Raw genomic sequence first — 24655 nt, forward strand, 5'->3', positions numbered from 1 at the left:
ACGAATGACACTCCCCCGCCCCCAACAGAAATCAACAGCACAAAAACATGTACCATTTACAAGTTGGCACCAACCTACAAATTCACCAGATCAACTATATAGTTCTACACACACAAGCACTTGCATCTTCAGTTTCACAGAGCACTGTGAGCTACAATTACATTGTCGATTAGTAGCAGGGGCTGACGCAAAAACCAAACTCTGTTGTGGGGATGTTCCAAATCCATTGCTTTATTTAAGCCCGTAATCTGAATGATTGCGCAGGTGTGGCAACGTGTAGGTGTCACTTCACTGTCCAAACAGGCATGTCTGTCATACTGTAACAAGGACACACTGTTGAGAAGACATGTTGATAGAGTTGAGCTTGTCAAATTAGATCTGTCCTACAAAACATTTGTAGCAGACAATTGACTGTTACTTTATAGTCCAATATTTTGTAGTAGTTGCGCAGCTACATCGTTGGAAACTGCAACATTACACAGACATCTGCCGATTTAAGGCAGTGTCTTTCAATTGTCCAGGTGAAGTAAGAGGCAGGTTCTGAGGAAAGAATGTAGGAGGAATGAAGAACACTGGCGATCCCTGCCAAAAGACTAAGGATTTCCAGCTTTTGTGAACAGCCATTAATAAGTTTTGGAATAGTCATTTCACAATACAAATTCTTTTTTCAATGCATCATCTTCTTGTAGTTCACTCAAGCCTCAATTAGTCCCTCTGCATCACAATAGGTTTTCATTATTTCAGCCAATGTTTTCTGTGTCTTAATATTGTTTCTTAGCTGCGGGTATGAAAAAGGCAAATTGAAACTTCATGCGACTACCAATAAAACAAACATTTTGCTTAAGCTGTACACTAAGGGACCCCCCCCCCTTAAGCGCGATCCTATCCGTACCCATCCATTCCCTTGGATTTGTGCTTATTCTACTTGGCACTTTTCCTCCTCCCCCCCTCCCTCCCTCCCTCCCTCTCCCTCCCTCCCTCTCCCCATCCCCCATCCCCATCCCTTTTCCCCCTCCACATGCAGCTACCCACAACTCAGTCTAGATGCACACATACTCTGACCTGGACTACGGTCCCCAAAGACGTTGAACTCGTAGCGCTTTGCCAATAACAAGAGAAATCAGTAGACATCTTTACTTTAGAGAGCTTCTCTAGTACTCTAGAGGAAGGAGATGCTGTAAAGGTGGTGGGCATTGTGCAGCATTAATCTGTGTGTGAAAAAGGGAAATGCCTCAGTGTAGGGACATCAGATGTACCCCCCGCCCCCAAACATCAAATAGATGGAAGGGAAAAAAATAAATAAACAAACAAAAAAAAGTATATAAGACAGACATTGCTTACCTGACTACAAAAACACGACTGCCTTGAAATCCTTTTCTTCACATATTTCTCTTCTACTTCATCAAGGCCCTTTATCAGCCATTTACAATTAAATTCACCAGGAATTTCCAACGGCTCAAATTCCCCATCCTTTCAAATACCACAGAATTGTCGGAATGAAAGAATAGCACATTACAGTGTGCCATGATTTGAGTTATTACCTAAAAGAATAAATATAAAAAGTAAATTTAGTATGCTCCAAGTATTTGTGAACCAGGTCTGTACCCAAACCATTAATTTATAGTGGGTTTGCTACTTATGTTCCCGCCGGATGTGTCCCGATTTGCGAGTAAAGCGTGCTTGGTAACTTCCTCACATTGTGCCTTTAACTAGTTACATCTGCTTGCTAAAAAATTTGAGGTGGGTGTTCTGGAGAGGCAATACATTCTTAACTGCAGAGCTCTTGTACCTTAAATGCTGCCATCATTTTGTGTGTGCCCTTTAAAAGACAAGCACCTGTTTCAGTTTCTTTCATTTAAATATCAACCATAGACAGTCCCCGTTTGCAGACAGCAACATGTACTGGAAATGATAGGGACCAGAAATAGGAGGCTATTCAGGGACAGCACCCATGACCAAAGTGATCTTTACTGGAGGGGGGGGGAGGGGGGGGGGGTGGAGGGGGTTTAAGAAAAAGTAAATATTACACTGTAGCAGAGGGGGGGAGGGCAGGTGCTTGAAGGATTATGGTGACTTTTTAATAGAAAATATAAGCATTTGTGGCAGGGGGCAGAAACTATATTTTAATCAAGGGGGGGGCTCAGCATAAAAAGGTCGGAAGACCACTGCCTTAAGGGAATAAAGGGACCACTTTCAAATAGCAAAGCAATCAACAGCACTTCCTTCACGCCCAGGTCAGAAAACTGTTGCTACCGCGCCAGTCTTCTGATACACAAGGCTGCTGAAAAATCTGGAAAAACAAGAATTTAGCTGCAATCTCCACAACATCTAACGAGAATGAACTAATCTCATCATTAGAAAAGACACTAAAAAAAAGAAAAACCTTAAAAAGCATTCACACCAGATCACCACAAACAATGATCAATAAAAGATATTTTCTATGACAGGGATCACTTAGCCCTAGCAAGCATTCAATAAAGTTTACATGCAAACTATATTCAATTAACTGCTGAGGTCAAGCGTTTGCAAAAAACAAACCCATTGAAGGGGCAATAAAATCCCTCGGGAACCTCATCAACCTATATAGAGAATATGACATCATTATAACCAGAACATGCAGTAATTCATAGTCCCTGAAACTTCTTCCATTTGCATATATTAAACCATGTAGCGATTGCCCCAAAGAGTTAAACAACCTAAACGTAGATGGAGTAGAGCACGAGTCATGGGGGGAATTAGAACACTGTCCCCCACGTATAAAGGCTGGCACAACTAGCCCTACTCTGAATCAAAAAGGCAATGGAAAATGGAGTTAAACAAGCCCTCTATGTGTTCTTTAAAATAAATAGCGTAAAAAGCTCTGCCTCATTGGTATAGCATCCGTAACTTCCAGTAGTGAAGAAATAATTTTCAAAAAACATTACAATACACAATGTCTTTGAATGCCCAACAGTTTACTTTTTATGGGGGTTGGGGGGCAGCTTTACATAACCTCTTTAACCTAAAGGGGTGCTTTGACCTTTAACTTAATTACAGAGTACCTGTCCTGTAAACATTACACAACTGATGCATATTGTAAACAATATTCCCCAGCTTCAACAAGTGGGGGTTGGGGGGGGGGGGGCGGTTGGTGGGACTCTTTCATGCAAATTCAGTTGCTGGACAATTAATGGATGCAACTTTTTTTTTGTTGGCTGGTGTTCAATGGCTCAAGTGAAAGAAATGATCAGGTTGCAAGCACGGTTAAGAAAAATACATACATGGGGGCATCTGTCCACTGTTGGTTAGAGGAGTCCGTTTCACTCCCTTTTAAAACATTTTTTTTTACTTTTTATTGGCATTTTTTAAAAACATTAACACATTCAAACATGGCCACCATACTGCCCTTACTCCAAGCTTCAAATATTTCAGTAGGGCCGACCAGTCTGTGTTTAACCTATTGTAGCCCCCTTGGATGGAATATGTGAGCCATTCCGCTGCTTGTAAAATCCAGATTTTCGCCACCGATTTGTGGTCCCTAAGAGGCTCCCTCGTCTTTCATTTGTGTGCCAGCACCAGCGCTGTGCCATCAGGACGACATAACTTACGGTCGGCCCTGGACTTTACTACCTCCAACGTCCCGGTTAGGCAGAAACCTGTGCAGTTCCCTTAGGGACCACTGCAAAAGATTTAGGACTACAGGTGATTGGCAGTAAACCCAGTTGGTAGCAGTCTGCACCACCCAGATTTACCTGGTAGCTGTCGCTTAGCAGTCAGACATCTCTCAAGATGAGTTAGGCAGTACATAGAGTATACACAATAGGTACAGAGATACAGTAGCACAAGCAAACACTGACCAGAGCTTGGGTGTACAAAGTATATAATTATTTATTTAAAGACACTTGTAAATTACACTAGCACAAAAAAGAGGCAAGTAAATTCAACACACAGTCACTATTATATATATACAACCCTAATTACTTATTAGACAAGTCTTAATGAGAATCACCACTTATTTTCAGACAGAGGTGAGCGCTTAACATAGGATGGCACTCGGTTATAGAAAAAGTGACAGAAAAGGCAAAGTTATGAAAGCACACAAATTTCAATACTTCTCAAAGAACCACAGTGAGGCAGGTTAGGCAAAGTCTACTGGAGAGCAAGGAAATTCAAATGCCAGGCCCTTCTTAGAAAGCAAGCGAAAGCGAAATGTGTCCAGGATCACACAGTGGGGTTATGCCCAAAGAGTCTTTGTAAATACTTCACAAAAGATTGGAGATCAAGTCAGGAAAAGTTAGTTAACAGGCACCAGGCTAACCCAGGTTAGAAAGTTAAGGATTTACTGTCACCCCGAACGATCTGTCTCAAGGGAAGCCAGGCGGGACACAGTACCTGAAATAGGAAGAACGCTCCAGCGGGGGCAGTTGTTGCTGGCAGCGGGTGCAAGTCGGTGTTTCGTCCAGAGGAAGAGGGGGTTTTGACGTGCAGGAAAGATGAAGGTCGTTGCACTGCCAGGGATGAAACTAGCCGCAGAGTTTCCCGGTTACAAGGTACTACCCTTTTCTTCGCGGTAGTGGTAAACCGTGGTATTCCAGTTGCCGGGGTGCTTAGCACAGGCAAGGCGGCCACGAGATTGTCCAGGAAGGCGAAAGGACGGGCAAACTGGTTATCCCCACCAGTCAAAGGAAGAAGACTCTCCGGACTGGAGATGATCTCGGTCGTCGGGAAAAATGGTAAGACGGTTCAGCAGGGCTCCACCGGTGGAGTCGTTGTTGCAGGTCGGCTCGGCTTCTCCATCCTCGGATTCTTTAGGTCCTGCGGCGACTTCTGAAGTTCCAGTCCCCAAAGCCCTGCTTTTATGCAGAAAACCCACATTCATTCAGCCTAGCTGTCACTCAAACATGCTAAGTGGTGAGACGGGCGGCTCACCACTTGGGCCAATCACTCAAGAGTGCGACTTGAGTTGCCGAGGCAACTCAGTCCAGGGTGCCAAACCCCCTCTGATACCCACACAGTGTGGCACCACTTTTGGAGGCTTCTGTGGAGAAGCCCGCCAAAAAGTGTAACCAAGGGCTCGACTTGGGTTGGAGTCACAGAAGCGAACACAGACGCCATTTTGGAACCAAGTTTCGGCAAAAAATACCAACCAGTGAATTTATATTAATTTAATAAACTGGTGGTATGTTCGAGGCTATTTTAAAAAGCGGTAGCCTCGAACAATGGGAAAATCCCATAGGAATATATTCGCGGTCGAATATAAAAAGTAGTATCCACTGCCACCAGCCAAAACTCGATCCGGGGGGACGGAGACGTGCCCCCTCGAACAACAGACCCTGGGGCAATCGAATTGCCCCAACCAGTACGTCCACAATATGATGGTTTGTACTGGTTCTGTTCACAATTTAAGACTAGTAAAGCCAATGGTGACTTTACATGCCCTGGGAGACAGTAGTCAGTCCCAGGGTATGGAGTCTATGTTTGGGGGTCGCTACGACACCCCTGGGTTACTGCACGGAGGGTGCTGTGTAACCCACATATCAAAAACACATGAAACCCTATGGGGTAAAGGACCCCATAGCCAATAGACATGATTTGAGGTGTTCCTTTGACTTTGTATGTGTTCTAAGAGTGGGAGAAAAAGAGTCTCACTCTTAGCAGGAGAAAAAAAATAAAGCCCAAAAATACAGCAAAGCTGCTGGGGGACTCATTAGGTTTGGGAAATTAACCTTTACAGAGCATTCTCCCCAACAGTCCCTGCTCCCAATCAGCACCGCCCACCTCCCCCAATCAGCGCCAGGCCCTTGTACCTGTGCATTTGATTCCTAGAACCTGCTCAATGGCCTCTAGCACGCCCGCCCAGTATTTGTCAAGTTTAGGACATTCCCACCATATATGATCCCAAGTGCCCACCGCCCTGCAATCCCTCCAACAGAATCGCGAGGGCCCCCGGATACATTCTGTTCCGTTTTGATGGGGTCCAGTGCCACTGGATGATCAGTTTCAGCTAGATCTCCCCGATTTGGAGGGATCTCGTTAGTTTGGGAACCTGCGCCCATAACCACGACCATTACTTTATCTCGACTGGGCAGCCCGTGGCTACGTGCCAGCTTCTCATGTCCTCATTGGGGGATCTTCTCCTAATTTCAGGTGCTTATATATAGCTGTGATCAGATGCCTGCACCCCGGATCCCATTTAAAATACTTTTCGAAGGGTGTTAGTTGGCGGGTTCCTGCTTGTTGCATCACTATGCTGATGGAGCCAGTGTCTCAATTGAATAAAGCCGTACCTTTCCGCTAGGGCACAGTCTTTTGCATTGTTCAAATTGTTTCACATGCCCTCCACTGAACATCTCAAACCAATCTGCATCCCCCTGGTTGCCATGCGTCAAATGTGGGTGTTGTGTCCCGGGGTAAATAGCGGGTTGCCGAAAAGTGGTGTGTATGTTGTGATGTGGGCATACTTCAACGCTTCATACTACATGCAGGCCACCGCTGCAAGGGCTGCGCTACTATATACACATCAGCGTTGGCCTATCTCCCCCCCCCCCCTAGGTTTCCAAAGGACTCCCTCCAGGTCCTCCCCCCATCACCGCTCTGTCCATAGGGCTCCATATTGTCCCCTGATTGTTTTAACACAGATCACTTTTGTTTGGGCAGCTCTGTAGTATGCCCTAAAGTCCGGCTGCCCCATACCTCTTTGGTCAGTAGGCGCCCTCATCAATTTGGCAGCCACTCTCAGTGGTTTATTGTTCCAGACAAACTTGCTGGTCATTTTTCTTAGGGCCCTAAATAGCATAGGAGGGACGTGGACCGGTAGGGCTGCGAACTAGTACAACAACTGCGGAAGCACCTCCATTTTTAGAACATGTATATGCCCCAACCACGAAATAGCTAGCAGACCCCAAAATAGATCGTTTTGAACTTGAGTTTCTCCAGCAGAGGCGGGTAATTGGCCTGGTATAATTGTTGTATTGTTTTGGCCAGCTTTATACCCAGGTAGGTGATAAGAGTGCCCGACCCATCTGTAGGGGGATATTTCTTTGAGAGCCATGGTGGCCTCCACCGGGATGGTGAGGTTAAGGATTTCTGTCTTGGAGGCATTCATTTTCAGGCTCTCCGCACCCCCAAGTGCACTAGCTCCCCTTCTATTGCAGATAGGGTAGTCTCTGGTTGGGTAAGGGACAGTATCAGGTCGTCCGCGAAAGCTGCGATGTTGCACATTCTCGCCGCGAAGGGAACTCCCATTATATCCTCATTGGATCCCACTGCTGCAACAAAAGGTTCCAAATGAAGTGCATAAATAGGGGACCTCGGACACCCCTGCTTAGTAGCCTCCTCAACAATCACTGGTTCCGTGATTTGGCAGTTTACCGCTAGGCGGAGGACTGGGTGCCTATAGTTGGCCCTAAGCCTATCCATGAATTTGGGGCCAAAGCCCATTCTCTGCATGGTTGCAAAGAGGAATCCCCACTCCACCCGATTAAAAGCCTTCTCTGCATCTGCCGCCATAAGGAGAGCAGCGATTCCTCTCTTGTGGGCCTTTTCCCTCAGGTACACCAGCCTCCTGACATTATCGTCGGTCCCTTACGAAACCCGATTGGTCCAGTTAAGGGATTATCTGGTCAAGTCTTGTCGCCAAGATCTTGGCGTGGATCTTGGAATCCACATTTATCAGAGCTATGGGGCAGTATGAGAAGCAATCAGTGGGGTCCCTGCTTTTCTTATGGATGAGGACTTTCGCCTCCTCCATCGATTTTGTAATAGCACTGTCCCTGCCTATTTGGTTAAAGCGGGTCATGAGATGGTGGGGGGGGGGGGGGGGGGGAGAAAATCAGTATTTCCTGGCGAGTTTTATAGAATTCTGCCACATATCCGTCTGGTCCCAGTGATTTAGTGATGGGTAGGGACTTGATTGCGACCCTGACTTCGTCCCCAGTTATGTCCTGTTCTAGTAATCCGCTCTCTAAAGATATGCAGACTAGGTTTACTTTGTCTAGGTATTCTTGCTGGCATGCCGGTGAACGTTTGAGGTATAAAGAGGCGTAGAATTAGGTGAACGCTTTTGATATCATCAGTGTTGGCGCTAGTCCTCCCGCCCCCCTCCCACTTTGATTAGATTGTTTTGTCTTTCTCTTCCCTTCCCTCCTTAGCAATCTTGCCAGCAAGCAGTTCACCTTATTGGCTTTCATGTAGTATTTTTGCCTGAGGTGTAGTGAATTACATTCCGCAGCTCGAGTCTGGATTAGATCTAGTTGTCCCTGGGTCGCCCTGCACGCCCTTTCGATGGCAGGGGTCTGGGGCTCCCCCATTTTGACCATTATCCCCTTTAGTTCCTCTTCCAAGTGGGCCTCCTCTAGTCTTATTTTCTGGTCCCCTCTTGCTTTGATTGCCATTATTCTCCCTCTTCAAGTCGCTCTAAAGACATTGCACCTTACTTGAAGCGCAGTGTCCCAGGTTGTTAATTGTACAAAAGGCCTCCATTTCATCCAAGACACCCCAGACCAGCATATGGTCTTTGAAGAGTGGCGTTGGGCAATGCCATTTCCACAGTCCTGAGGGGGTGCCTGCTCTTTTTTAGGTTGCGGGTTATTGGGGTATGATCCAAAAGTATGATAGTGCTGAGCGTGATATCGTTCGCCCCTCCCAACAAACTGGTTGAGACCCAGATATAATCCATTCTAGAATGAGTGCGGTGGGCGTGTGAACAGAAGGTGTATCCCTCCTTCTCCCCTTGTAGCTCCCTGCATGCATCTACAAAGGCCAGATTACAAATGTCCCCCTTAATCTCATCGGTTGGTCTCCCCTGCGGGCCTGCCGTACCCGTACTCCCATCTCTGGATGGATCCCACCACATGTTAAAGTCGCCAGTGAGTATTATGGGGGACTTGGCAAACCTCTCAAGCTTGGCTAACGAAGTTTGAATAAACGGTTCTTGCACCGTGTTTGGGGCGTAGAGTGTCGCCACCGTGAAGACCTCCTCTGTCCACTCCAGCGATACCAAGTATCTTCCCAGCTCGTCCAGGTCAATCCCTGTAACATTTAATTCCAGGCCGTCTTTCTTGTTGGATTGTGTGGCCTGAAGTGTTCTTGTGTACCCCCATATTTTAATTCTACCCGTGTCTTGGAAATGAATGTGGGTTTCTTGCAAGGTGACAATGTCCATGTGTCCCCGTCTGATATCACTCTAGCTTTTATCTTTTGATTGGGGAATTTAGCCCATTGACGTTCAGGGAGAATATCTTCAGGTTATCTCCAATTGCCATGTTGGGTCACAGGATATTTCTTTTTTGAGGACTCCTCGAAATGAGACTGATGGGCCTTACCGAGTGCTCTTCCATTTCACCCGATTCCCTTCTTCTGCCGACTAGGTTACCTCAAACCACCCACCCCCTCCTGACCCCCCCCACCCCTCCTGTTGCGGAACAACTGGCCAGTGGCATCCCCCCCACAACCTCCTCGAATCCGATCCTCGAGAGTTGCTCCCCAGATCGCCCCCAGGTTTGCCCCATGCAGGATCACCCAATCCCATTCCAAGATTCGCCCTCCGCATTCCCGCGAGGCCAGTCCATGACTTTTGAAACACACCAAACAGCCATATTATTCTTCAATTGCGCCCTCCCCAGGTTTGCTTGTTCTGCTCTGGTGACGATTCCTCCTGTGGCTTGTGATCTATGGTGTGCAGTGGTCATTCCTGCGCTTCCTGTTCCATCCTTGGTGGTAGACCTCTCTGGTATGGTTGGGAGTCTACTCTCCTAGACTTTTTGGACCATACCATGGACCACTCCCATGGTTTGCGCTCAGCGCGTTGGGAAGACGACGGAGTGGTTGCCGGTGGTACTTCTTCCTGACCTATCAGGGACATTCCTTGTTCGCATGACATGATTTTCTGAAGCTTCCACTTCCAGTCAAAGGTCAAGTCGAACGAGTGCACCCATCTGTAGCGGATGTCCTGGGCTCTCAAGTAAGTCAAGACTGGACCCATTCTCTTGCTTTTGATTAGGGTTGCTTGTGCCAAGTCCTGATAGAAAGCTATCTCTGCACCATTATAGGTGATCTGCCATGGGTTCCTGGCTTTCGCCAATATTTCCGTGGGGGCTTCAGTGTCCAAGAGGTCCCCAAAGATGCCCTTTACTACTTGGTGCAGGGCCTGATCTTGTGGATCCTCCAGTAGACCTTTAATTTGTATGTTCAAGCGCCTGGACCTGTTCTCCAGGTCCTCCGCTTGGAGCTCCAAGTTATATGTGGATGCCACCAGTGTTTCCAATAGGGAGTTCGCTTTCCTTGCGTCTTCCGCCATGTTCTGGATTGCTTTCTCGTTCTTGTTGTTGACCCATTCCTCTACTGGATTCTTTTTTTTCTTCTTCAAATTCTGGTTTTATTAAAGTTTATCGAACAAAACAGTTGAGTTACAATTACAAGCGGGGCATTTCAAAAGCATGTTTACATTGTTAATGTTTACATTGTTAATATCCTTGTTCCCCAACACCCTTTAACTTTAAACACAACGTTTACCTTCCTCAACTCCTTTCCTCTTCCCCGCCCACCCCCAAACCCCACCCCCAAGCAGAGTTTAATCTGAGAATTCAACACATGTTACAAGTACTCATAGTTGTATGATGTATGCCTTCTGTGTTTTCATCGTCCAAAGTACAGTTCAGGTAGCAGTAGGGCTGCTAGGTCTCGGAGCTTGGGTTGCCTAGGTACACACATTGCATTAGACACAAACAAGAATATTCACCATAATATCTACAACCCATTGTTCTGAGAGGATTCATGCAGGTACTCATTCACAAAATCGTTCCATATCACCTCATTCTGGGCAGCTCTCCCATGGAGGGTGGCAGTAATTTGCTCCATTGTGTAGATGCTGGTTGCAACCCCGGTCCACTCTTGGCTGGGGAGCTGGCACCCCTTCCACTTAATAACCAAGCCTACCCTTGCAGCAAGAAGCAATGGGGCCACAATACCCTTTACTCTGATCATTTCACCTTCACAAACTTCGAGGCCGAACAGTATTAGGAGAGGCGTAGCTTCCCAGGAGATCCCATCCACCTGGTGTTTAATCCAACTAAGCACTTCCTCCTAGTATATCTGGCCCCGGGGGCATTTCCACCACATATGCCAATAGTCCGTCCTCTCCCCACACTGACGCCAGCACATTGGGCTCCTTGTCTGAAACATTTTCGATAATCTAGAAGAGTCGTATTGCCATCTGTGGAGGCGTTTCATGGTGTGGAGTTTATATTGCGCCGTTATAGATACATGTGACGCTCCCTTGCAAATACTGTTCCATTCCTCTGGATCCAGTTCCCTGCCGAGGTCTCGCTCCCACCTGTGTTTTAAGCTATCGGTCAATCCCCTCCCCACTTCCAAGAGTGCCCTGTACATACTGGGGATCGTTCCCCTGGTCCCAGACATTGTATCTAAAAATGTTTCAAATGGGGCGAGGTCCCTCTGAATTTTATCACACCACTCTTTCCTCATGAGGGTGCCCTTTAGCTGCAGGAAGAGGAAAACCGGCAGTGGATGGATACCCAGTGTCTCCTCAAGCTCAGTAATAATGAGGTAAACCCTGTCTCCCCACAATTGTCCCACCCTCTCAAGACCTGCATCATACCAGGATTGGAATCTGCTGTGATCATGCATTTCTTCCCTTACGCCTTGAGACCATATGTGGCTCAGGGGAAGAGGGCCACGTAGTGACTCCCTTCATGTCCACTCTTTCTCTCCGTATCTCCCATATTGTACCCAGTATAGGATGGGTCCGGAGTCTACGTCTGGGGACCTACAACCACTCCGCTACAGTAGCCAGGGTTAGGCTAGGATTATTCATATGTACCCAGTGTAAATGCTTTGTCCCTCTTAAATGGGGGGCCAGCACTCTCAATTGCACCACCTTATAATACAGCTGAAGATCAGGGAGTCCCACTCCACCTTTCTCTTTCGGTAAAATGATAATTTCATATGGTATCCTTGGCTTTCTCTCTTGCCATAGGAATTTTATAAATGGCTCTTTACTTCTTTGAAGAATGTGTCTGGGAGTTTTAGGGGAAGCATTTGGAACGGATATAAAAACCTCGGAAGGCATTAAGTCTCCCCATCCAGGAGATCATAAGCTTTTGCCATTTCGCTAGGTCTCTATGGAAACCGGCCAGAAGGTGAGGGAAATTTGCCTCATACATATTCTCTAATGTTTTGGTCAAATCTATACCCAAGTAGAGGAGGGTGTTGCTCTCCAACTCTAACCAGAGCGTGGAGTGGGCAGAGGCATCTTCAGGAGCGAGCTCCTTTAATGGAAATAGTATTGATTTGGACCTATTCATTTTAAAGCCCGAGAGGGCATCATATTTTTCAATCAACAGTATGGCCATAGGTATGGACGTCATTGGGTTTCTAACATGGAGCAGGATATCATCTGTGTAAAAGGCTATTTCATATTCTTGTCATTTGTAGGCCGTCCACTGGAGGGTCCGCCCTAAGGATTTGAGCAAGGGCTTCCACGGAAAGAGCAAACAAGATTGCCGAAAGAGGGCAGCCCTGCCTTGTGACTCTACTCAAGTCAAACCACCTGGAATATTCAGACTTGACCAGAACGGCTCCCTTAGGGGATGTGTACACTGCTTTGATCCCTGTAAGTAGGACAGGGCCCAGACCAATCAATCACCAGGACTGCTTCCAGAAAACGCCACTCCACCCAGTCAAATGCTTTTTCGGCATCAATCAACAGGAGCGCCGGGTTGGCTGCCATTCTCACCCTTTTCGTAATGTTTCTGTTTGAGAAACTGAAGTTTGCGTATCACCAGACCTTCCACTAAGCATCTTAACTCCTCTTTTCTGCACGGCCTCAGCAACTTTTTCTGTCCTGCCCTCCCTAGTATTCCACGCTGCTGTGTCTAGCTGAGTGATCTCCTTCCTTAATCCTTCTTTAAATCAGAGCATCTCTCCACGGTGCCTTCCGTGCCTCCCATGCCGTTCTCTTCGAAACCTCTTCCACGTCGTTTATCTCGAAGTACTCTTCGATCTCACGGGTCATCTCTGTACAAAAGATTGGGTCCTTCCACAGCGATTCATTACATCACCATTTTGTGTGGTAGGGCATCCAGTCTGATACCCACAGTGACTAGGTCAAGGTCTGACCATGAGATTGGGACTATATCGGCTGTGTTGGTGATCTCACATATGTCCTTTGTTAGATACATGTAATCAATCATAGTGTATGTCAAGTGTGGGGCTGAGTAGAAAGTGAACCCTTTTTCCTTGGGGTGTAAGTTACAACAGGCATCTTGCAAACCATACACTTGCATTATTTCAATCACATCCGCACAGCCACCGTCCGGCGGTGGGCCGGCATCTGGGTTGCCTGCCTGGATATCCAAAGTGAGATCTGCCCACAAATTAATCCTGCCCAGCCCCCTTTAGAATGACATGTCCCGCTGCCTCCAACATCATTTTCGCGACTCTACGCTTCAGAAAGCAGGATTGACCAGTATTGGGGGGAATGTAGCGAGAGCAAGGATGGTTTTGTGTATTCTGCCAACAATTAAAATGGCCCTCCCTTCCGTAACACCCCAGGTCTTGGTGATCTCCAAATTGAGACCTTTCCTCACCAGTATACCAACACCTGCCTTTCTCAGGGGACCAGAGCCCCAGTATTCGGTGCCCATCCTGGAGTACAAAACTTTGTGTTTCATTTCAAAGATGACTTTCCCGGTGTCAAACATCTGACCAAGAATGTCATGGCTGGGCCAGATCAAGTCAACTCACCACAACCGTTACACCTTCAGAGTATCTTACCCATACCTTCAACAGGAGATATCTTACGTCATGTGCCACTTGTAGGTCCAAGACATCTCCGGGGATCACACCTTCCGACAACCTTAATGACCTCCGATGTAGCATATATACTGGCCCATGCTGTTGAATGTTTATTTCCATCAGAGCTCTGCTTCCGGTGAGGCATTCATTCTCCTACATTTCCTAGATCCTGGGATTTTTTTGCATCTTGGTCCTTGGAGTCTCCATTGTCGATCTACTCAGTCTCCTTCCTCAGGGTTTTGTTCATTGGCTTGGTTGCGCATCAGGTCTGCTATGCAAGTCCATATGTCCTTTTCAGTTGGCAACCGACGGTACTTCCCTCCCATTCAAACGTGAGGGAGAAAGGGTACCCCAACGATATCAGAAACCCTTTTCTTGAAGACATTTGGTCAAGTGCATGCACTTCCTCCGCATGGTCAGAGTGAGCGGGGATAGGTCTTGAAAATTCACTCTAACTGTATTGTGGAGGAGCGGAGGGGTGTTCTTGGCCTTCTCCAGAATTCTGGCTCCATCAGAGTAATTATGGAATCCCTCCAGCACCGTCTTCGAACCACCAGGAGTCCCCCCTACACTACGTATGCGATCGATCTTGGGTTCATCCACTGTCGTCGTAATAGTTTTTAGAATTGCATGGAGGGATCTTTTCAAATCCTGTTCCGTTTCCACTTCTCGGGTCGGTATCCCAAAGATCCTCAAGTTATTACGCCTGTTGCAATTTTCCAAAACGTTCATTTTTAGGCGAAACTCCCGGTTAGGGAGAATTCTCATTCTATGGCTAATTTCCCTCACCTAGTGAGTCCCCAGCAGCTTTGCTGGATTTCTTGAGTTTATTTTTCCACCTGGTTAGAGTGTGAGCCTTTTTTCCCACTCTTACATGTGTTTTCCCATGTGTATTTCTACTTGTATGATCTTGGGCTCTGGAACACACCACTCCATGAGCCCAACTTCTTGTGTGTGTTACACAGCACCTTCAGTGCAGTAACACAGGGTTGTCTCTAAGACTTCCCCATGACTCCATTTTTCTGGGGCGGACTACTGCCCCCCAGAAACATGTAAAGTTGCCGTTAGTCACTTTAAAACTGCAGACCCAGTACACCCCATCTTACATGGAGTACTGGAAAGGGTTAATTCCTACCCCTTTCTGTCTGTGCCTCTCTGAGCTTTGTTTTGCTCTTTTAAAATGTACACTTGGCTGGTGGCAGTGGTATCTACCCTAAATTTTCTACTGCGATTATACTATATAAACGAGGTACTGTTCCAGTCTATTAGCCTCGAACATAAACCCGCTTGACCAAATACTCTTTCTTCTGGCTCCGGTCTGGTTTATACACCATTTCTTTTTGTTAAAGTCCTTCTTGTGTTTTACTTTGCGCGGCAAACCAGGTTTGCCTACTTTGTTCACCGTCTTTTGACGGGCTTCCCCGAAGACGCCCTCCTTTGGCGCCTGGGTGTCTAGGTGGGCTGAATGTGAGGGAGGGGTGTAGTCACCCCCTGCAAGTCACACTGTGTCCATAGGCTGGAGGGGTTGTCCGGGCTGGACAACCCCCCTGCTGCGTGATTGACAGCCAGGCTGTGTGAATGGGGGATTTTCGCATAAAAGGCAGGACTCTTGGACTGGAAGTCAGAGTCGCCACTGGCTGCAAGAACCAAAGAGAAGCGGAGAAGACGGCTGCTGCAACTCCCGAGTCCCGGTGAAGCCCTGCTGCAGTCCTGGGCTAGCTACCCTTCAAGGACAAGAGAAGATCCAGTCCGGAATCTTCTTCCCTTGAGCCTGGTGGGATCAACCAGCTCACCTTCCACAGCCAGAGGATCCTCTTCTTGGTCGAAATCGCTGCACACTGCTGTAGTGGTCCACCTAGCCATCTGAATAGCCTCCCTTCTTTTAATGGAGCCCACCTTTTATTCACTGTTGCTTTGCTGCTGCTGGCTTCATCCCTGGTTAGTGCAGATTGCTCCAGATGTCCTTGTCTCTAAGACTGAAGCTACCCGAACCATGAGTCTGCAGAAACTACCAGGAACAACTGCCATAGCACCAGCTCTTCCCTTTCCTCCTCACCCAAGGCTTGCCCTTGTCTTCCTTCCCTCTTATAACGGTTGCCTCCTCTTGACAATATCCAAGTACTCCTGGCAATCTCGAATCATGAACTGTGCTAACCTTGTGATCCTCGACAACAGGACCCCTGTCCCATTGACACTGGCGCAGGCCTATAGACTTATCTTTGTGTTAGAAATTGTCTCGCGATTCCATCTGCCTTGACAAAAGTATTGCCCATGATTTTTCACCCCAACTCTCGTGTTAATTCAGGTGCTAAGTGTGTTTGACTATGGTAATATTTCTTCTCACGGGTACACTTCTCCTTTATAAGACCGAACTGTCATTACTGTCAAAATGTGATCGCGTATGTACCCCCGGTAACGTCTTGGTTTCACAACACCAGTCTGTCAAATCCAAAGGTACTTACCTCGAATTGTTCTGCACAAGGGCAATTGGTTGTGTCTAGTGTACTTGAAGTGTGGTTTTAATTTAATAGAAGTGAAGCGTTTTGCGAACAGATGGTTTACAATAAATGTACTTATACTTTAACCAAAAACCTTGAGTCAGTGTTTGCTTGAGTCACAGTAATTGTAATCCTTTGTGTAATCTATACTACTGCTCATTTGCTTTTGAGATAAGTCTGGCTGCTCCGCTACTGCTGATGCAGGATGACGGTGGGCACCACGTCGGTAAATCAAATTTGTTCACTTAACAAAGTAGTGTAATTAGAATTACTTAAGCTTTATCCTGGGGCTACCAGTTAAAGAAGGTCCTATGGCATAAGGACCAACAACCAATAAACAAAGATAAAATAAAGTGGATCCACCCTATTAGAACTGGTGCTCTCAGTTGGCCCTGAACAGGGCTGCACACATGGGTATTGCATTATCCATGCGTTTTCCAAAAATACTGAATATTCTCAACAAAAAATAATAATTATCATTGTGATTTATTCAACATGAACTGTTTGGATTTCTTTCATCAAATAATACGATTTCAAATTCAATGAGGCCAGGCAAATATACTGGTTAAGAACTCATGTGTTGCGTCGTGGGTACGGGCTCCCTCCTGGGCCGCATGTCCATTCCAGCAGCGTGGGTCCTAGTGTGCTTCAGCTTCCTGTGTACCGTTGCTGCACGGGAGGCTAGGGAAGAGCTGATCAGAGGATCCGCTTGTGCGGGTGTCAGCAGCTCCTCTCCCAGTCCTTGCAATCGGATCCTCAGCTGGGCGTGCACCGAGACCTTGCGTTTGTGTCCTCTCTGGGTAGCGGGGTCCGGCTCCACTGTGGGTGTTCGCTTCCTCAGCTGGGGACGCCTGCCCCGGCGGTCTCCAGTCCCATGCTGGCCGTTAGAAGGGGGGTAGGGGGCTGGAGTGCTCATCGCTCCACGACTGTGCTCCAGCTTTCCCTGTTCGGCCGCCCTTGCAATAGGCGATCCATGGACCCCTGTGGTGGGCGGTGTCCCCCTCTCAGGATCCGGGCAGAAAGTGCTCTTGTGGGCGCCGATAGCACTGACTCTCCTCCGGGTGTGCGCGAGGGCGCACAGCTAGGAAGGGTGAGCTCTACGGACAATGGGGCCTTGTGGGTCAGGAGCTCTGTGGCCACAGTGTTCAGTACATCGCAGCCATCTTGGAATACACTCCCTTCTTAATGAGAGCTTGGATGTCCAATATCTGCAACCATTCCCTGTGCGCAGATTCATAACAGCAAATCTAATTGGAGCTTTTATGAAGTAAAGCCCAAAGCACCACGTGCCACCAGAAGCAGGAATCAAAGAATGCATTCATCAGGGCATTTCAACCATCCCCAGCCTGAGACTACATTCGTCTGTGTGCAGCACACCCCATACCACACAGCTCTCCAAACAGTCTGCCACAAACTTAGCCAGCACTTTCCGATGGCACCCTGCTTCAGAATTAAGCAATATTAAAGATGCTGCGAAAGTCACACACACTTCCCACAAGCCACACATCAACAATCCTCACACAAGGGAAATCTATGCCAGAAGGTGTCTGTGCACCAGCATTCAGCTGTCTGGGCAACTTCAATGGTTTGTTTAGTACATTGCTTCCGCCGTTCACGCCCACACTGTGCCCTAGGGACCGGGGAGGGTCTAAGTGTTCTTCCAAACTCGCAAACATATAGTGGTGCCAGCAAGAAAGCAATAAGGCGTTGTGCCTTAGTTTTTTTAAAACAGCAGTGGTCTTTAAACTTTTTTGACCCTGAGCCAGTCTAAGAAAGGGTACCTGGCTTGGGCCCCCCTATACACACATCGCCTGCAGGCGTAGAATGGTGCCAAAAATTGAGGTGTGGGTGGCAAATTCTTTCAAAATCATTGCTTGCAATAACTCAAATATTTGTAAACACAGCATTCAGACTTTTCTGCTACAGAGGACTTGACTAAAAGTAGCGTTGGATATTTATTTCCTACAGTAACATGTAACAATTTGTTTCTTAAGTACAACTTGATTACTATCAATGTATTCACTCGCAAGTTGGACAGCGGCATATTGGAGAACTAGTGTGTCTTTCAGCAGCCACCTTGTCATGATTGGGTTCAATTTTTGCAATAGCCAACCACAGGTTTTTTTCCAGCTTTGACCGATATTTAGTCTTTAGGGCTGAAGGTGCTGAGAATTCAATCTCACAAAAAGGTATGAGGTACTGAAAGGTAACATTACATTTGGATAAAGTTGGAAATGTCTACTAGGAAAGGCTGAACCACTCGGGTCATTTGTCTTCTGGAAAGTACTTTGAGACTGGTTCTGAGATATTTCTTATTAGTTCAGCAACACATGAAAGAGCAGAGTCTCCTCAAGAGCATCTGCTAATAATAGAAACTCATCAGAATGCAGACATTAACCCTCATCTTATTCTTGAACGCCGATATTTTTGTGCTCGTAGCCAATGATGTGGTTTCTTTTCTGTGCCTTGCCGTTGTGAGGTTTAGAATATTTGAGCTTTTCAAAAGAGGTTGACATAGTAAGCCAACAGTACAAGCCAGTGTGAATCACACAGATGCTCTTCTTTCATCTGGTCTAAACCCAGCCAAAAGTGTCTCACTTTGTTCCAGAGTTCCTAAACGCGATTTAAACACTATCCACCTTGAGAGCCACCTGAGCTCCATGTGAAACAAAGCACCATGTACAGCTCCCATATGTGCACATAATGTGGCAAACAGATTGGATCTTGTGCGGTGCATCTTAATAAAATGTGCAATCTTTCCAACAGAAGCCAGCACCTCTGAGAGTCCATTCCCTTATTGTGCACAGGCAAAGCTTCCTTGGGGGGGGGGAGAATCACACAGTGTTTCCACAATATATGTGGAGCTACTGCCAACACATAACCCAGTTCTAGCACCACACATTGAAGGAGCACTATCCATGCAAATACCAACACACACCTCCCACTTTAGGCAGTGGGAATTTAGGAAGTAGTTATTGTCAAAGACTACAGATGCAGTTGCTCTGCCCTGAATGGTTTTAGAAATGATTTCTCCAATGTCTTTTCCACTGCATTACCTCACAAAATCAAACAAATGTGCTTCTTTTGACAGGTCAGTGGCCTCATCCAACTGTATGTTTAAAAATATATATATCATTTTTATAGCTTTTTGTAAACAAGCCATCACACAATATTATCAGCATATTAACATCAAATGTTTACATCTAACTCTACAGAATCCCCCCAAACTTAGCCTATATAGCTTGTCTAGTTGTATTTCGCCATCACATTGTATCAACCTCCCCCTGTGGTGACTCCGCTGCCACCTCCCAGGGTCACAGGCAGCACTATCCATCATTGGATGTCCATTCCCACATCAGCATTTTGTTCTCCAATAGCCTTCTCCCATACTCCAGTCTCTGCTACAATCAATTTTTCCAACTCCGTCCACCATCTAGTTATACTCTGTTCTTTAGTGTCTTTCTAACCCATAGCTATACTACGTTTAGCCAGTATGGACATCAAATCTCTGATTTTATTCAATGGTTTACCTTCCTTGTTCCTCCTCTGTCGACCTAGCATGAAAGCCTCCAGCGCCTGGATGTCCAGCTCTATGCCTCCATTGGCTGCCTTGTGTGCCACCCAGTACAGCATTCCCAAAACATATGCATGAGCCCAGCATTCTCCGCCCTTCATTTGGGACAGTCTGGTTGAAACCTTAAAAAGTTGCTATGGCAGCAGGTGTGAGGCATGCCCTTTGTGTGATATACAACTGTATAGCTGTAGCCTGGCATTTTTAGAGGTACAATGGTACAATGTGACTTCTTTCCATTCTCCATCTTCAAACGTCTTCCCCAGTTCCTATTCCCGTTTCCCTTTACAGTTCTGATCACGAGGTTTGGTTCATCAATACCTCGTAAATTCTAGAAATTGCAGGTCAACCCTCCACTACAGTGAACAACATCTCAAGGTCCTCAATTTCTATAGTACCCTCCGGCCTGTGTGTTTGGCCATCTATATTGCAGTACCTTTATTACTGTGTTATACACCAGGGACAGCCTGTGTGCATGCCTGTGGCTTCCTGCAATTCCTCAAACATCTTCCATCCTCCCTCTTTCCGCAGGTGGTCTACTGTGGCCACACCACACATATCCCATCTTGTTCGTATCATTGACCCACTGCCTGGTTTCCCTTCTAGAATTGCTGCCATCTGTGGCAAGAGTGGGTCCACTAGCCCCATAACCCAACAGGTCCTATTCCAGACTTGGATGCCCAGCTCCACTAGATGAGGGTTCCCGGTTTGTTCCCTGGCGGGGCTCCACAGGAGGTCCCTCAAGTATCTCCCTTTTACAACCGGTGGTAGCAGCGCCATTTCCGCCGTGGGATTGTCTGCCATCCATTGTACAACATATTGCAGCTGGTACGCCAGAAAGTAGAACTCGAAGTTTGGTATCTTTAACCCGCCCTCTTCATGCAGCCTTTGTAGCGTGCTCAGAGGCACTCTGTTATTCCCCCTCCTGCCACAGGAACCACCCTACATAATCTAAATCCCAAAAAGTACTGCCTTGGTATATTGTACGGGACATCCCAAAGCAATGCACGAATCTCGGCAGTGCAACCATTTTTAGCAACGCTTCTCTGCCCATCGCTGATAAGGGCAACTCGCTCCAGCATGCCATGGATTTTACCAACTAGATTATGGCCCAATACGGGTGTTCACGCTTAGGGACATGACAAATAGCCAAGTATCTGAAGAAGTTCTTGCTCCAGGGCAAGGGGCCGTCTGGTAAATCCTCCTCAGCACTCTTTGCCGTAACAGCCAGTGGGAATAAGCAGCACTTGTTTTGATTCCTGTTAATTTACTGGAGCTGTCCAGCACTTCTAGAATGTATGGCAAGTTTGTCTGTGGGTTGCTCAGATACAATAACACATCTGTGTACATGGACACCACATGCCTCACCCCACCAATGTCTGCATCTCCATATTCCTGCCGCAAGTATGCTGCCATAGGCTCAGCTGCTATGATGTATAGCATTGAAGACTGTGGGCATCCCTGCCTGTACCTCTGTACAATTGCTACGCATCAGAGTATGTACCGCCCCTCCCCCCCCCCGTCCAAACCCTGGCCAATGGCCTTGTGTATATCAACTGTATCCATTTCATGTATCGTGGCACAATCCCCATCTTCCTCATGGTGGCGTATAACCAGTCCCAGTGTACCCAGTAAAATGCTTCAGTCGCATCCAAGGAGGCCACTGCACATTCAGTGGTGCAATCATCTGTGCTATAAATTACTTGGTGCAGTCTCCTGAGGTTCTCAGATATTTCTCCCTGGTACAGACCCAGTCTGATCTGGATGAATCAGTATGTGTATTACCCTAGGGAGTCCATTTGCCAGGATAGCTATAAGGATCTTACTATCCCGATTCAGCAGCGATATCGGCCTGTAGGATCCACAGTCTGTGCTTATTCCATCTGGTTTGAGAAGCAGAACTATCAGGGCTTCCCCCATACTCCCCGGTAGGATATTATCTGCATATGCACTTTAGCCAGTTATGGCGCTAGCTTATCAACAGAGGCTTTAGAGAATTTGCTTGGGAGCCCATTGGTTCTTGTTGCTTTCCCCGTCTGCAGTGTCCTAATGGTGGCCACGAACTCTCCCGGAGTTAGGGCGCCTCCAGTGGCTCCGCCTGGAGAGCATCTAGTCGGGTGGGGCTATTTGATCGAGAACTTCATGTATGTCCTCTTCCTCACTTCCCGGGGGATCTGCATAGAGAGAACACCTCATTTATGCCTGCGTTCCGAATGAAGCATAATGGGGATCTAGTGTCATTCCGCTTGCACAGCCATGCAGACATTTGCCCAGGTTTATCCCCTTGCGTGTGAAACCTTTCCAGGTATTTCGCATAATTAAACCTCCCCAATCTGTCCCATTGTTATAGACATGCCTGTTTCTGTTCAATTACTTCATCTACGTGCTGTTGACTTTGGCCTCCCTTTCCAGTACCCACCATTTCTCTTCAATTTTCTCACATTCGCCGACAATTATTTTTTGTACACCTCCCAACTTTTCCATAATTTCCCCTCCAATGACCACTTTGTATGCCTCCCAGACTGTCCCCTCCTTTACCATAATGTATTTGACTGTGCTGTTCCTAATGTGCTCCGCAAATGCTTTATCCTGCAGTGATTCATGCCTCAGTTTCCACGTGGCGGATGGGTGGTCTTGGGGCGGACACTCGCCACAAGCAGGGAGTGGTCCGACAATACCCTGGCTAAGTACTCCAGCTCTGAGAATTCAGATTCATGCTCCTCCCCAGTGAACATCTAATATATTCTTGTATATATTTTTATGTGGGGCCAAATAATGAGTATGCTCCATCCTCCCAGTGTTTTACTCCCTGTAGGTCTCGTAAGAAATGCTTCAGTAGCGTGTTGAGCACCTTGGTCGGAGGAGACGGCCGTTTGTGTTTCTCGTCTGATCTCTATTGGTGGGATCCATTGTAAATTTAAAGCCTCCTTCCCAGATCAACATTCCACCTCCTTATTGTCACAACCTTGCATACAATGAACTGGAAACTACAGCCCCATCGTGGTTTGGGGCATACGTATTCACGAATCTCTCTATCTACTATCCCGTGTAGCATTGCCATCCTCCCGTCATTATCTGTCTTCATGGTAAGCACTTTGGTATAGCGGGGTCCACCCAAATGAGGGCCCCCCCCCCGGCCCCTTGCATATGCCGAGTACGTGGAGCCGACCATCACTCCCACCTACACCCTCGGCAGGTTCTTCTGCTTTTGTGCATCCAAGTGCGTGTCCTGTGACAATGCTATCCCACTTTATTCCTCGATATACAAGCCCACTCCCACTCTGCTACGTTTCACATAATTGTTAAGCCTTCCTACAGTACCAGTCATTGTAGTACCGTATCTGGTGTATCAGTGATGCCACCAACCTGTAGCCAACCTCAGCAAGAGTTTGCTGCAGTGCGTAGTCATATATGCTAGGCTCTCCTCCTCCATCCCCACCCTCCCCCACTCCAACCAAACTCCAAACATAACTCGTCCCGCTATGCTAGGACTTCCCGGTTCCGAGCCATTTAACCTGTTCGCTAGAATAGTCTCCTGGTGCCCTACAGGCGGGCTCTATACCGGAGCCCTTGTGGGTAGCGGGTCTGCTCTAAGCGTTCCCTCTACAGAGTTTCCGTAACTGACATTTTTGCTCCTGTTACTTTGCCACATATCTTATAGCTCTGTATTACTTGAACTTCCGGTTACAGCATAGCCTGAACTCTACTTGTTTTATACATCTTTACTGCTGCGACAGACTGCACCAGGAGTCTTTCTTCTTGGGCACGTTGACTCTGTTCTGCTGTTTCCGGGATCTGAGTATTGTCCATCCATTCCTGCGCTTCCATTGGCGTCTCGAAGAAGAGGGCTCTGCCGTTATCGCCTTCAATTTAGCTGGATATACCAGCATGTATTTTAGGTCCGCCTTCCTGTGTCTGGCCTTTATCGCAATATACTGGGCTCTCTTCTGAACTTGAAAAGGGGTAATCTGGGTATGCTGAGATCTTTGCTGACACCCTTTGTATCATCCCTCCCGACCTGGAGAAAGCCAGGATCTTTTCTCGATCCTTGTAGTTTAGCACCTTAGCTAACACGGGTCACAGTGGCGCACCAGGCGGCAGACGCCTAATCAGGGAACAATGTGCTCTTTCCATCAGGAACCCCTGCTTGATTCTCCCACCCCCAATTCCTGGAGCAACATGTTTTCGACATAGGTGGAGGATCAGACCTATCCGCTCCTTCAGGGAGTCCCATAATCCAGACATTTTCTGCATACTCGCCCTTCCGCCGCCTCCGCTCTGTCTTCTAGTAGCTGGACTTTCTGCTGGAGAATATCAATGTCCTTAGTTGTTTGAGCCTTAGCTTCTATGTTTTCTTTGACCTGCTCTTCCAGTTTCCCAGTACGTTCTGCTATGGCTTGGATATCTTGACGTAACAACCCCACGCCTATGCCTACTGCGTCAAACTTAACCTCCAACGTTGTAGCGCCGCAATAGCCTCGAGGATCTGTAAGTTACCCTCGTCCGTCATGCCCCCTGGGGGAAGTTGCCTGCTCCTTCTTTGCCTCCACACCTTCTTCCTGGCGACTGGGTGGGCCCTTTGTAAAAGTATCTAATGTGGCTTGCTTACATTTGTTCTTGTTGCACGTGGCTGCCATTTCCTCCTGCTTGTCTTGAGATGCCACTGCGCACACTAGTTTCTAAGTGTCCTTTTTCCTTTTATAGCTGTCAATGCCCCGTCTGTTGTGACTTCTCAGGCCTGCTGTGCCGGGTATGCTGAGCGGCCCCAGTCCTTTGCAGCCAATAACTGTGG

General features: G+C 47.2%; 1 long non-coding RNA gene across 3 annotated transcripts in view; it reads right to left on the bottom strand.

The window, feature by feature from the left end:
• Positions 1-204: 204 nt before the first annotated feature.
• LOC138569742 (uncharacterized) overlaps positions 205-24655 on the bottom strand; it is a 55088-nt gene continuing 30637 nt past the window's right edge. For 2 of the 3 annotated variants that reach the window (XR_011303317.1, XR_011303318.1), the window contains 2 exons: positions 1342-1541; positions 205-778 (listed from right to left, as the gene is read on the bottom strand). This is a non-coding gene — a long non-coding RNA (uncharacterized lncRNA). Of the gene's footprint in view, positions 779-1062; positions 1209-1341; positions 1542-24655 lie in introns of all 3 variants that reach the window. The other variant, XR_011303319.1, reaches the window with a different exon arrangement.

The sequence above is a fragment of the Ambystoma mexicanum genome, chromosome 2q (genome assembly GCF_040938575.1).
Source record: "Ambystoma mexicanum isolate Mex_15411 chromosome 2q, UKY_AmexF1_1, whole genome shotgun sequence".
In the NCBI taxonomy this organism is placed as follows: domain Eukaryota; kingdom Metazoa; phylum Chordata; class Amphibia; order Caudata; family Ambystomatidae; genus Ambystoma; species Ambystoma mexicanum.